We start from the raw sequence: 14839 nt of genomic DNA on the forward strand, positions 1-14839 counted from the left end.
TTTCATCATAGTCTATACCATGAATTTGCTTGAACTCTTGTGATTAACTTAATAGGAATTATAAGACCATCCATGTTAATTTTTCTCTTAAAGATCCACTTATATCCAATGGGTTTGATCCTCTCAGGTGGATCAACCAAAATCTATACTTGATTAGTATACATGGATTTCATTTTGGATCTCATGACCTTTAGCCATTTTTCGGAATTTAGGCTCATCACAACTTCCTGATAAGATGTAGGCTCGTTCAAATCAACAAGCATAACATCATCATGGTCAGACAAGAGAAATGAATATCTCAAGTTGACGACGTATCCTATCAGATCTGCGTGGAGTTTGGTCTACTTGAACAATTTGTTGCTGCACAATTTCTTGTGTGACAAACTCATATTCCACAATACTTGGTGGTGTCTGTTCAATTTTCATTAATGCCTCAGTATTCTTTTCTAAATCTTGAATTTCTTAAAGATGGATTTTACTCTTAATAGTTCTTCTACAAATAAACTCTCGTTTTAAAAAAAATATTATTTCTAGCGACAAATACTTTGCCTTGTGTGTGATTGTAAAAGTAATATCCATTCGTTTCCTTAGGATATCTTACAAAATAACACTTCTCAGATTTTGGTCTAGTTTATTTGAGACTTGACGTCGGGCGTAAACCTCACAACCCTAAATCTTCATAAAAGACATCTTAGGACTCTTCCCAGTCCATATCGTATATAGTGTCTTTATCACGGTTTTAGATGGAACTCGGTTAAGTGTGAAAATAACCGTCTCTAGAGCAAATCCCTAAGAGGAAGTAGGAAGATCCGTCAGACTTATCATTAATCGTACCATATCTAATAAAATACGATTCTTCCTCTCGGATACACCATTCCAGAGTGGTGTTTCAGGTGGAATGAGTTGAGATATGATTCCACACTCAGCTAGATGGTCACGAAACTTTTGGCTAAGGTATTTACCACCTCGATCTGATCGAAGTATCTTAATACTTTTGTCAAGTTGGTTTTGTACTTCATTTTTGAATTCTTTGAATTTTCAAAAGATTCTGACTTGTGTTTCGTGAGATACACAGCTATATCTATTGATATCATCAGTAAAAGTAATGGTAACCTCCTCTACCTACTATATTGAAAGGGCCACATACATCAGTATGTATAAGTTCTAATAAGTCCGCTGTTCTTTCGCCGTGTCTACTAACAAGAGTTTTGTCATCTTGCCTAGAAGACAAGATTCGCATATCTCGTATGATTCAAAATCAAATGATTCCAGAAGTCTATTTTTATGGAGCTGTGATATGCGACTCTCATTAATATGATCCAAGCGGCAATGTCAGAGATATGTTTGGTTTAAATCATTAGATTTGAACCGTTTGGTATTTATGTTATAGATTGAGTTTTTGAAGTTTAAAATATATAATTCATTCATTAGAGGTGCACTACAATAGAGCATATCATTGAAAAGTATAAAACAACATTTGCCCGTTATTATAAATGAAAAACTTTTGTTGTCTAAATAAGAAATAGAGATAATGTTCTTAGTTAAAGCAGACACAAAATATCACTCTTCTAGTTTTAAAATAAGCCTAGTGGACAAAGATAAGGAATATGTTCCTACAGTTATAGCAACAACTCTTGCATCATTGCCTACTCGTAGGTCCACTTCGCCCTTTGTCAATGCTCTAGCCCTTCTTAGGCCCTGTACATTGGTACAAATGTGAGATGCACAACCGGTATCTAATACCCATGAAGAAGAAATAGAAAGATTGACTTCTATAACATATATACCTGAGGCAGAAGTCTCATTTCTTTTTTTTAACTTCCTTTAGGTAGAGGTTGCAGTTCTTCCAATGCCCGATCTCACCACAGTAGAAGCAGGTCCCTTCCTTAGGCACCTTGCCTTTGGTTTCAGTGTAGTAGTCTTAGCCTTGTTTTTGACTTGAGTCTTACCCTTATTTTTGGACTTTCATTTACCTTTGCCCTTTTGTACCATCAGTACGATATTAGGCTTAGTCTTCTTGAGATTGGGTTCAACAGTTTTCAATATTCTGAGCATCTCAGACAATGAGTTGTCAATTTCATTAATGTTGTAGTTCATGACAAATTGACTACTTTTCTAGCAACGATTGCAAAATAAGGTCAGTGACCAATTCTTAGCTCAGTGGAAATCCTAATTTCTTAACCCAGTGGAAATCCTAATCTTTCAAGGTCCTCAACGTATCCAATCATTTTGAGTACAGAAGTTCCTTTTTGCATTTTACATGCAAATAGGGTTTTAGACACCTTAAATCGCTCGTGCCTAGCTTGTCCTTTGATATAGTTGTTTAAGGTGCTCAACCATATCGTGAGTATTTATGTTCTCATATTGCTTCTGAAGCTCAGAGTTCATGGTGACAAGTATAAGGCATGACACATCCAGTGTATCATCCTGATGTTTCTTGTAAGCATTTTTTCCTCACGAGTAGCGGTAGTGGCAGGTACTTCAGGAATGAGTTGCTCTAGGACATACAGTTTTCGTTCTTACTTGAAAACGATTCTTAAGTTTCTGTACCAGTCTAGGAAATTAGTTCTGTTGAGCTTGTCCTTCTCAAGGACAGATCGTATAGAGAGTATTAGCCGTATTTGACGACATGGTGATCGTATTTGACGACATGGTGATCCCTAGGAAATAAGTATAATATCTAAATCATTTAATTAGACTTTTAATTAATGATGCTTCCACTGAATTGTAGAGCTTTGGTAAGGGACCTCATGGATGTGGATAATTGCAATTCACCCACACTACTAGCTCTAAACCCAATAGCGATAATATTCTCGTGGGACAAGATCCATATTATACCTTATCTTGAGTTAACTTTGGCTAATCATCTAAGACTTGGTATAATTTAGGTAGACAACGTTTATCAATTACATCTTATGCAACTCTTGTATAGTTGGGTGAACAAGATTATTTTATTCGTTTGTCCATCTTTTGAGATATGCTTCTAAGTTCTTAATCCAATTGAGGTAACTTAGTTTAGTCTCATCCAAAGTTCAATAGTCGGACATCACAATTGTCCAGTCACACTCAACTAAGATAAATTGAGTTACTTTACTTTGGCAAACCCAACTATAATTGATCGAGATAGTAGTGAGTACCAAACTTTGGTAGACATATTGAGTCGACTTAATTACAATAAAATACTAAGCATGCATCACATACAATCATGACATATATCAACATCTATGCATAAACGTGACATGGTGATGACCCATCTACTATGATCTTCTTAAGCCAATGAGAAGATCGAAAGATCAATCTAGAACGCCCCCCTCTTTCTTATACTAATAGGGGATGTTACGTACTTAAACTTTCCTTAACTTTTACTCATTAAATAAAATAACTCAAATAAACTTTTCTTTTTCTGTTTAGCATGCGGAAGCACAAGAAATAAATATAAATTCTTGGACATAAAATAAACATTTATATAATTCTTGATCTTATTCCGCGGTTCCGCCGACACCACACATCAAACACTTCTCCAGCTACCTCCTCTTTCCTATAACTTTTCCTTTCATTTATCTGCAATATGAGGAATGCAAACTATAAGCAACGCTTAGTAAGTACATCATCTAACTCACAAAAACCATAGAAAACTTCGTAATAACTGATTTATGCAACATGAATGTTCATATCTAAACATGTGAGGGGATTTTCAAAACATACTATTTCATAATAATTAAACATACTAAACATCCATCATTTGGGCCCTGACAAAGTACCAATGCGCGCATCCCTAACCGGTCCGGGGTAGCTAGCCACCGAAGCCGATTAGAGCGTACTAGGCACCTCGCGGCCTAGGGGCAACTTATGGAGCCCATCCCTTGGACACCTCACGGTCCGGTACTTGTCAACATCAAAATAAAGTACTTTCTTTCATATTACAATATCTTACTTCTTATATCATGCAATTCTACTATTTACATATGCTTTAACAAAATCATGCATATGCTTTAACAAAATCATGTTTATGGAAAAATACGGAAAACAACGGAACTACTCATACTGCAGGTGAGAGATGTACTTACCTTGTCTGCTCACTAGGTTTTTAACGCTAAGGTTTGTGAAATCGGAGACTTTCCTCCGAGGTGCTCTAGCACTTTCCTCGCACGACCTAGCAAAATCATAACTATATATAACTTAACCATAATCATTAAATTAATTTGATCTAATTACTCAATCGGATCCAGAGTTAATCCTAACACAAATCACCAATCATTTATCTAATTAAACTGATTAATCTATTAGTATTAAATTGATTTATTTAATTAATCAACTGACTAATCAATTATCTAACTTAATAATGATAAATTTATTAAAACAATTAACTACTAATTAATTACTTGATCGAACTGTTAATTACCCGTGATGTTAACTAATTTCTAATTATTAACTATCAATTAATTAGTTATTAACAATTAACTGATCAGATCCTACCCGTTAAATCAAACAAAACTTAATTAAGCAACTAATCTTAATTAATTAATTACCTAATTGACCTTATATTAGATTAATTAACTAATTAATAAACTTCTTAATTAATTACTTGAACTCGGTACGGCTTAATTCGCAGCAGGGAAGGAGCTCGGCGGCGTTCTTCGTGCAGAGGCGTCAAAGGATTTCGGCGATGGCGTCCCGGTGGCAGAGGCGGTTAGTCTTCACACGATGGCGTTGGCCTCCGCGTGATGCGGCGGCCGGCAGCAGGGCGTCGGGCGAAGAGAGGATCACCGACGGCGGCACTGGATCGGGGCAGACGAAGGCGGCGTGCTCGGGTTCCAGCAGCAAGGCAGCGACTGTGGGAGGAGGCGTCGGCAGGCTGCTCGTTTCCTCCGCGAAGGACGGCGCAAGGAAGAAGGGAGGCGGCGGGCGGCGACAGAGGAAGAGCTGTCTTCAGAGGAGATCGGGGCGGTGGCAACATTGGAGACGGCGGGACAGGCAGCTTCAGGCAAAGGGGCGACTGCGGCTAGGGTTTTCGATGCCTGGCCCCTCCCTTGCACGACCTCTAAAGGCCGCTTACCCGACGGTTTCGCCGACGGACTCGGGCGGCAGGGCGGACCGGGCGCGGTCGCGCGGACGGGTCTTGTGGAAGAGGTCGGGGCTGTGAGTTATTTGAGGAGTGCACAGTAAATTCACCCGCTTAAATCTAAACCACCGCCTTTTTACCGGCTAAATCCCAATTAAAACCTATGATTTATTAAAACAATTGAATATGTTACTGTAGCGAACCGGGTCTGACTTTGGTTCGCTTGGTTTACTAATCAAACGACTTCTGATTTGACTCAAACTAATTTTGTTGGATTCGTCTTCCCAAGATGAATTTTGTCGTCTAGTTTATTTTATCAAAACCTCTTCCAGTATGAACCAAACTAACTTGGTTCAGTTTGGTTCAATCTTGGTTTGCTTGGTTCGGTGATTAATTGACTTCCGATTTAGTTAAAACCAGTCTTGTTGGATTCGTCTTCACAAGACGAATTTTCCTTTCTATTTTATTTTATTTCATCAAACACCCTTCTATCATTTAACTAAAGAACTTTTTATTAAAATATTAAATCTAATTAAAATTCCTAAAAATAGGGAGAAATAATCCGGGTGTTACATAGCAACTTGGAATGGTTCACAAGACAAGAGAACCAAAAACACACCTTGTGTGTTTCGGTTAAGAAGGAGAGGAGGAAGAAGAGGAATGATGAACACTCTCTCTCTTTTCAAAATTGTAAGAAACCTTTTTATATTCATCCAATGAAAACAAAGGCTTTGCCCCTTGAGCTTCTAATCTTAATCCCCATAAATCACAATGAATATAAAAAATTCTTAGTATTCTTTTTGGCTCTTTATCTTTTATTCATCCAATGAATAGAATGTCTCTTGACCTTTTTCTTTAATAATGTTTCATTAAATCTTTTAATGAACATTATCTATTATTAAGTGGTCTAGTATAATCTAAATGAGTCTAATTAGGATTGGATTCATTTAAGTTTAACTTAATTAATTCAATTTTGAATCACATTTTAGTCAAACTAGAATCAACTTATTTCCGAAACATCGTGTTCATTGTGTATGACCAAATATGTTCTCGTAACGTTGATAATGTATCTAAACTGCTTTAGACACATAAATAATGAATGACATTTAGTAATGCATTATTGCTATCCAAGTGACGAGAAAGTCGAGATCCAAGCTAACATTTCCGTGTCTATTATAATGTATGACTTTGTTGTTCTATCCTCGAAATCGAGATTAATCAATGAGGCATAGACTGTGTCATCCTCTTATCAATTTTTGTAATTCTTGAGTCCCCGAGTAGACTCACTCAAGCAAATGAGCTCAATATCTCATATTGACTCATTCAAATATAGTCATACATTCTAGTAGTTCTTACTCGATTAAGGAGCCCACATATATCACTCCCATCATATGGGAGGGATAGATCCCATCTATCTCACTTACATTCCTCTGCATAATTCATTGTATATTCAGTGATCGACTTTATAGTCTACCTTGTTACGAGTGATGTTTGATGATATCAAAGTATACAACTCTTTATGTAGAGAATCGTAGTGACTTCAGGTCTAAGGATTATTCATACCAATAGTCACTATGAGAAAGTTTATGACATTTATATAATGATCCATGGAACTTTCTTATGGCGGGTCAATTCAGTATATATTCTCCATTATATATCCGTGTGTCAACGTGATATCCCATATCCATGACTTGTGAGATCAAAACATCAATTGACCTACATGTTAGTCTTAACGCAATAATATTGTCGTTGTATATTAATGCTTGATTAGGATTAGAAATAATTAAGAGTAGTGTTTTCTACATCATCTTATTATCAATTCAACTTATTGATATAATATAGATTAGAAGCTACTATCCAAGGACATTATTATACTTTATTCATTTGACACAAACATAAAGTAAATATAATAATAAAAAATTTGCCTTTATTAATAAAACATGATACAAAAAGTTCCCTAGTCAATCATATCATGATTGACTCTAGGGCTAGTACTAACAATCTTCCGCTAGCACTAGTGTTAATCACTGACATATCTAATAACCAGTGACTTAGTGTGACCATTATGTTTCCTTTGTGCCAAAGTTGTTGGGATCTCTTATGCGAAAAACAACAATATACGCAGCGAAAAATAGGATTCCTTCCAATGATCTATATGAAAAATTTGTCTAAAATTTGACCTAAGAGCTATATCTTTGTTGCGTGTCCTTAGCGTATCCCATTAGTCCTTGGTTCGCTGGATCTCTGCATGATCAGAATGACCGTGCCTCTAATATTATCCACACGAACACGATCTCGATCTCGGAGATGAACTAGCTTAGTTGTGCTATAAACTTGGAATGGTTGACAAGATAAGATGACTAAAAACACACTTTGTGTATTTCGGCTAAGAATAATGAGAGGAGGAAGAAGAGGGATAATGAGCACTCTTTCTTTCAAAATTGCAAGAAGTTTTTTTTTGTATTCATCCAACGAATACAAAGGGTCTTTGCCCATTGAGCTTCCCTTTCTTTTAATGCCCATAAATCATAATGAATACTAAAAACTTTTGGTATTCTTTTTGAGTCTTCATCTTCTATTCATCCAATGAATAAAATGTTTCTTGGTCTTCCTCTTTAATAATGTTTCATTAAACCTTTTAATGAATATTATCCATTATTAAGTGGGTGAGTCTAATCTAAGTGAGTCTAATCCGAATTAGACTCAATCCCATAATCCAATTGGATTCATTTGAGTTTAACTCAATTAATCCAATTTCGGATCACATTTTAGTCAAACCAAAATCAACTTATCTCCGAAATATTGTGTTCTGTGTGTGACCCAATAGATTCTCGTAACATAGGTAGTGCATTTAAACTGCTTTAGACACATAAATAATGAGCGATATCTAGTGATGCATCATTGCTACCCAAGTGACAAGAAAGTCGAGATTCAACTTAATATTTCTGTGTCTATTATAATGTATGACTTTGTCCTTCTATCTTCGATATCGAGATTGATCAATGAGGCATAGATTGTGTCATCATCTTATCAATTTTTGTATTTCTTGATCCCCAAATAGATTCACTCAAACAAATGAGTTCAATATCTCATATTGACTCATTTGAGTATGACCATGCATTCTAGTAGTTCTTACTCGATCAAGGGGCTACAGATATCACTCCTGCCATATGGGATGGATAGATCACATCTACATTACTCACATCCTTCCGCATAATTTATTGCATACCCAGTAATCGTCTTTATAGTCCACCCTATTACGAGTGACATTTGACGATACTAAAGTACATAACTCCTTATGTAGGGAGTCATAGTGACTTTAGGTCTAAGAACTATTTATACTAATAGTCACATAAGAAAGCTTATGACACTCATATAACGATCCATGAAACTTTCTTATGGCGGGTCAATTTAGTATATATTATTTAATATATACCTATATGTCAATATGATATCACATATCCATGACTTGTGAGATCAAGTTGTCAATTGACTATATGTTAGTCTCAACGCATTAATATTATTCTTATATATTAATGCTTGACTAGGAATAGGAAGGAGTGAAGAGTAGTGTTCTCTACATCATCTCATTATCAATTCAACCAATTGATATGTTATATATTAGAACCTACTATTCAAAGACATTATTATACTTATTCATTTGACACAAATATAAAGTAAATATAATAATCAAAACCTTGTCTTTATTAATAAAATATGATACAAAAAGTTTACTAGTCGATCATCTCATGATTGACTCTAGGGCTAACACTAACAGTAACCACTTCACCAACGAAGCATAAGTATGAGAGGGTATCGGTTGTTTTTTTCTTTTTATGGGTTGAAAACATGTAGTTGATATTGATGACCTTTCCAGACTAGGCTAGTAAGCATATTAGGATTGATGATGCCTACATAACGAAGAAGTCGATAAACTAAAGTATTTTCTTTTTTTTTTTAGTTCTAAATCAAATTCCCCTTAATTCAGGAAACAATTTGTACTATTGTACCATGATATCAAACATTCAAAAGTTTGGTTCTCATGTTCCATCTCCGACTGCATATGAAATTGTTGGCTCATATCTAACTGAGTAGAGGACATCAAGACATGAATATGATGAAACTAATAAGACCTATATAAGGTTTTGTTGATGTATGATATGACCTTTGTGTATGAACTTTATTAACTTCCTACTATATTATAATATTGTAACAGAAAGGTGATATTTTACAAATTTATTGATTACATATATCACCTGATAGATAGTGTAGTTCAAGATATAGATGTAGAAGGTAGTGCGTGTTGTTATAGACAATGATGCTAACTTCAAGAGGGATGAAGAATTGATAGAGCAAGGCCATCTAATGTCGTCGTGGAAATCATGATATTAATTTGATGATGATGAATATTGATAAACTCTTCTGTAAAAGGTGCATATCCGCCACCTTAAGCGGCCCACACGGTAATGAAAAAGATAGTAAACAAAGATAATTGTTAATAAAATTCAATTAATCATCATTGGGTTCATTAATCGATAGATTAATGAGGGAATTTATTAACAAAGACATCTTAACAGCTAGAAGCAACTAGATTTGCAACTCACTTAACAATCATCCCAAAGAAGGATATGTTTAATTTTTGAGGTCTAGGGAGTCTCTTAAGTACTTTAACACTATTGAAGGTAGAGAGACATAAAAAATTATTATTTTGCTAGATTTTTGGAATGCATTGTAGTTGTTTTTATGGTAGTAGAGCTTGTGCACTATTTTACACAAGGATGACATGGACAAGAAGTTGTAAATGGAGAATGCTTATCAATTAATTCACAAGCAAAAGTGAAAATCAAGTGGTGCCTACAATTGTCAATCAAGTATCAATGTTATATTGATTTTAGATTGTTTTTTTTCTTTATCATGTATTAGAACTACATGAAGGAGAAGTTTTGATATAACAGTAAAGTTATTGCTATGTGATCTTGTGATTACGGATTCGAGTCGCAGAAACAACCTCTTGTAATATAGAGTAAGTTTGCATACAAAGAACCCAATATGGTCCGGCCCTTCTTCGATCCGCATTGGTGGAAGATTCATGTACTGAATTGCTCTTTTTTATCCTCTATCAAAACTACGTCAAATTAATCTTCGATTGTAACATCTTTGTTTTGGTTCTAAAAAAGAAGGTAAGGGTAATATAAAATGACATATATTTGATATTTTTCGTGGTCTTTAAGTTTTCTTCTCTCTTAAGTTGTCATATCGTGTAGCGTCATTGTTATATCTTTTTGTCAAATGTTTTTTCTCATTTCTTATCCTTTGATATATTGTATGTATAAGATAATATCAATTATTCTATTTTGTAATTAATTTTTTTCTTTAAAAAGCTATTCAGGTCAATTTGAAGGTATACAAAATTTCTAAATTCAAATTCAATCGAGAAAATATTGAATCCAAAATTGAATCAAATTTCACCCAAATTTGAGATATTTTTATTCTTTAAAAATTTTATACTTACAAAACTAAATAAATTTAATTACAAAATTTAAAATTTAATTTTAGCCTAAAATTAAAAAAATCCTATAGCTTCATTTTCCGTCCATTCTAATAATTATGGTTATGGTTACTTGAGAAAAAAACAAAATTAAAACCAAATGACAAAATTTTGAATTATTTCACTTCATCTAAAACTTTTATTTTGGATTATCAAGCAAAACACAATAAACAAATTGAAATTTAATGCTGAAATTTATTATCAAATGTTTATGAATAAATTTTAAATACAATTTCATACAACCATAAAAATATATGTTGATTTCAAACAAAATTACATCCTTAACAATGAAAAGCTTATTGGGCCTTCAATCTAAAATTGTTCTAATGTTGCAGAATTCAAAAGTAAAATTGATAAAATTTACAATGTTCTACTCACAAAATTTAAATAAGTTATAAATGCAAATTATTATAAAATGAAAGAAATATACATTCTACAAGATTGATATAGCAAAAGAATAAGCATGTACAACTAATCTAATTAATCATTACGGAAACAATTAATTATAATAAAAAGTTGATTATTATTATTATTAATTTAGTTAAATAAGTATTGAAATTGTATTGACATGATACATATTGTACTAAAATTCTATGCTTTCAGTTAAGAGATCAAAACTCTGGCATGGATTGAAATATTAAACATTGTTTTAATCCCACATGGTTAATTGTTGGCTAATAAATTGTAAAAGTGTAAATGTGAGAATTGTTATTTTCTTTGTCAAGCATTTGGGTTAGTTGTTATAAATTAATCAGCTACTTGTCTCGTCTGGGCATATGGGCATATAGCCAGATCATTATAATTAAAATTGGTATCATAGCAGGGACCTTATTCTTGGCATTGTAAGGTATTGAGAGAGTATTGTCTTTATTCTGCAGGGTTGCTTTGGATCTCACATGCCCTATCAGGCATTATTGTAAACTATGTCTTACACTTTGAGTCTTGAGTGGATGTCAAGCTAGAAGTGGATAAGATTGTGACGCTCTACTTCAATTGCAACATTGCTAGGATTTAGTTAATGTAAGAGAATCTATGTGTTGATTAGCAAACTTCTGTAAACTTTGACTTGAACATTTTGGGCTGGTGGTTTTGTCTGATATTAAATGTTCTAGTTCTCTTATTGAATGGATTATTACATAAGGTCTCTTTTATAAAGATGATCACCAACTTTAGTTGAGAGTGTTTCGCCATCAAAATTTCTCAGTTGCTGTGTTAATGTGGCAATCTCAATTGCTGTGTCAATGTGACATCTTGCAGAGTTTTTTTTTCTCTCTTTACAGGTTTCTTGCTATTTTTTGATAACAAGTTGGATATTGATTACTATATTATCCAATCCTTTCTATGTTTTGGTAACAAGTTGGATATTGATTAAATATAAGATCCAATTTGAAGGGAAGTGCTAAATTGATAGTTTACATTTGTGTTAGAGCTAACAGATTCATTTCCCCATTAGTTATTATGCCCTTCTTTATGTTAGGATAGTCCTGTTAATATGCCTTATTGATTTTCATTTTTTCTGAATAATACAATTTTATCCTCTAAAGTAATTTCAATAATTAATCTTTTTTACATGGAGGAGTGTACACTTTCATAACACTAGTTCTGTGTTAATGCAGGCTATGAGTTCAGATGTCTATGATTCATTGATTAAAGCTTTAACTTTCCCAGAGATAAATTGTAGCAATTGCTATCTTGTTCGTGCTTCTGCAGCTAAGGCCATCATAGATCTTCTTGAAGTAAGATTGTTCTTTTGAATCTTTTCTACTTCTAACTGGATAAAATGTGGTAAATTTTCTTTTCATTTTGCAGAATGAATATGTACCACCTGACTGGCCGTCTTTCCTGCAAGCCGTGGTCAATAGGATCACTAATGCAGATGCAAATGAATTATCCTTTCTATTTCATGTTCTAGGCTCTGCAGTTGAGGCTGGGCAAAGCGTAATTTCACATCAGGTACCTATGCTTCTCTCAAGCGGCGTTGGTGCAATTGCTAAACACCTTCCTCCAATTCCAGATCCTTGGCCACAGGTACCATGTTTCAAGTATTGTTCGGAGTTAATATCCATGTTTATTCCTCTAGCATTATCCATATTCTATAATATTTGGCTGATTTTGTTACTCCTGTAGTATATTGTATCTCCGTATATTACACAAGTATTATGTAACCCATGCTAGTGTCTGTTGTTTAACTACCTAAATAGAACTGTTGGCCACAGGTACCATGTTTCAAGTATTGTTCGGAGTTAATATCCATGTTTATTCCTCTAGCATTATCCATATTCTATAATATTTGGCTGATTTTGTTACTCCTGTAGTATATTGTATCTCCGTATATTACACAAGTATTATGTAACCCATGCTAGTGTCTGTTGTTTAACTACCTAAATAGAACTGTTACAGTATCATTTTCTCAACTATCACAACTGTCACAAGTGCTATGCTTTACTGTCAAAAAAAAAAAAAAAGATAAATCCCAATCAGTCTCATGGACTCAATCCCTGGGGGTGGCCGGCCCGGTCCCACGGAAGTTTCCCACCGACCACCAGGGTAAATCGGGAAGCGCATACGGCGGCCAATCCAGATGCCCAACATCCTTTGATTGCGTTCCCCATTTGGAGGAAAATTCCTGCAAATATGCCGTAGCTAGGGATCGAACCGCGGGTTCTTGGGTCACAATCCAGTTTCCTACCGTTGCACCATTGCCCCGGGGACCCAAATAAAAGTAGATAATGTTACAAATAAAAGTAGGAAATGGAATTATTACCCAAATGAATTTTATCCTTAAATTTAAAAAAAAGGAAAAATAAATGTTATTTGGTATAAATATTGACTAGATATAGTATATAATGATGACTAGGATATTGGCAGGTAGACTCAATTTTTTGTTGATTATTTTTGGATATTAGAGAACATGGATGAGTAATGAAAACATGGCATCACAAACATCAAGAAGAATAAATTACATAGTACTTCAAACAAGAATAACTAACATAATATCTCAATAAGAATAACTGTGCTGAGTGGAATGGAGCAACACAGTCTGAGCGGTATGCCTAACAGCAAGCCCAGGAGCCTTAGCAGAGCAGTGTATGAGGTGGAGTAGCAAGTTGTGCATAGACAGTCACAGGACTTAGAGCAGGCTGTGCATGACCCATGTAATGGCAGTGGTGGTGCGATGCAAGGGGCAATGCAGGGGCACCACAAGGAGTAGAGCAGAGCTAGTCAAGAAGCAATGACAAGCAGTTGACCAAGTAACAAAATAGATTGTAGTGCAGAGCGACACAGTGCAAAACAAAGCAATATAGGGCCATACAGTGCAGAGCGAAGCAGTGTAGGGCTATGCAGTGTAGAGCGGAGCGGTGCATGATAATGTTGTGCAGAGTAGAGTGGTGCAGGGCCATACAGTGCAAAGCGGAGCGGTGCAGGCTAATGCTGTGCAGAGCAGAGCGGTGTACAGCCATGTAGTGCAAAGTGCAAGCAGTGTACGTGCAGGCTAATGCTGTGCAGAGCAGAGCAGTGTAGAGCCATGTAGTGCAAAGTGCAAGCAGTGTATGTCCATACAAAGTAGAGTGGAGTGGTGCAGGGCACTGCAATGCAGAGTGGAGCGATGCAAGGCAATGCAGTGCAGTGAAGAGCGGTGCAAGGCCATGCAGTGCAAAGCGGACTAGTGAGGGCAATGCCATGCAGAGCAGAGCAAAGCAGTGCAATAGGGCAATACAGAGCTCAGTAGACCTATATAGAGCACGAAATCAACTAGTAGCTCATCTACATTTACTGAGGCATCTTCATCAAGCTTTGGCACAGATGTCACTAGATCAGATTCAACTTCATCATTAGCGATAGAGGGAGGCACAGTGGGCATGACAATCAAAAGTAGGGGTGGTCAAACTCCCTCCTTTCATGCAAATGAAGATTGTGAGCTAGAATATAAGATGTTTTCACAAACCCCTTAAGCAAAAAGGGGCACAACACCTCCTTAGGAAGCATGTGATTGGCATTGTTGGCCTCTTAGAGACCAAACTGTCTGACACATCCTTGGACGATATTCTTTAGAGGCATCTTCAACTTTAGGCATCTTCAGAAGCTAAACCAGTTAAGCATCCATGGCGTCATTGCTCTGAGATGTCATTATGCAATTAGGATTCCACTTTCATTCAATGTGTTGTGATTGGAGTCACTCATCTAGAATATGCTGATCTTTTGATCTTCGCCTGAGGGGATGAATCCAC

At 35.3% G+C, this 14839-nt stretch overlaps 1 protein-coding gene across 1 annotated transcript in view; it reads left to right on the plus strand.

The window, feature by feature from the left end:
- Positions 1–14839, plus strand: part of LOC141827382 (uncharacterized) — a 74920-nt gene that overhangs the window by 50966 nt on the left and 9115 nt on the right. The gene's annotated exons all lie outside the window — the stretch shown is intronic.

This window comes from Curcuma longa, chromosome 4 (assembly GCF_044706935.1).
Source record: "Curcuma longa cultivar G26 ecotype Majalengka, Jawa Barat chromosome 4, ITB_CL_G26_1.1, whole genome shotgun sequence".
Classification (NCBI taxonomy): domain Eukaryota; kingdom Viridiplantae; phylum Streptophyta; class Magnoliopsida; order Zingiberales; family Zingiberaceae; genus Curcuma; species Curcuma longa.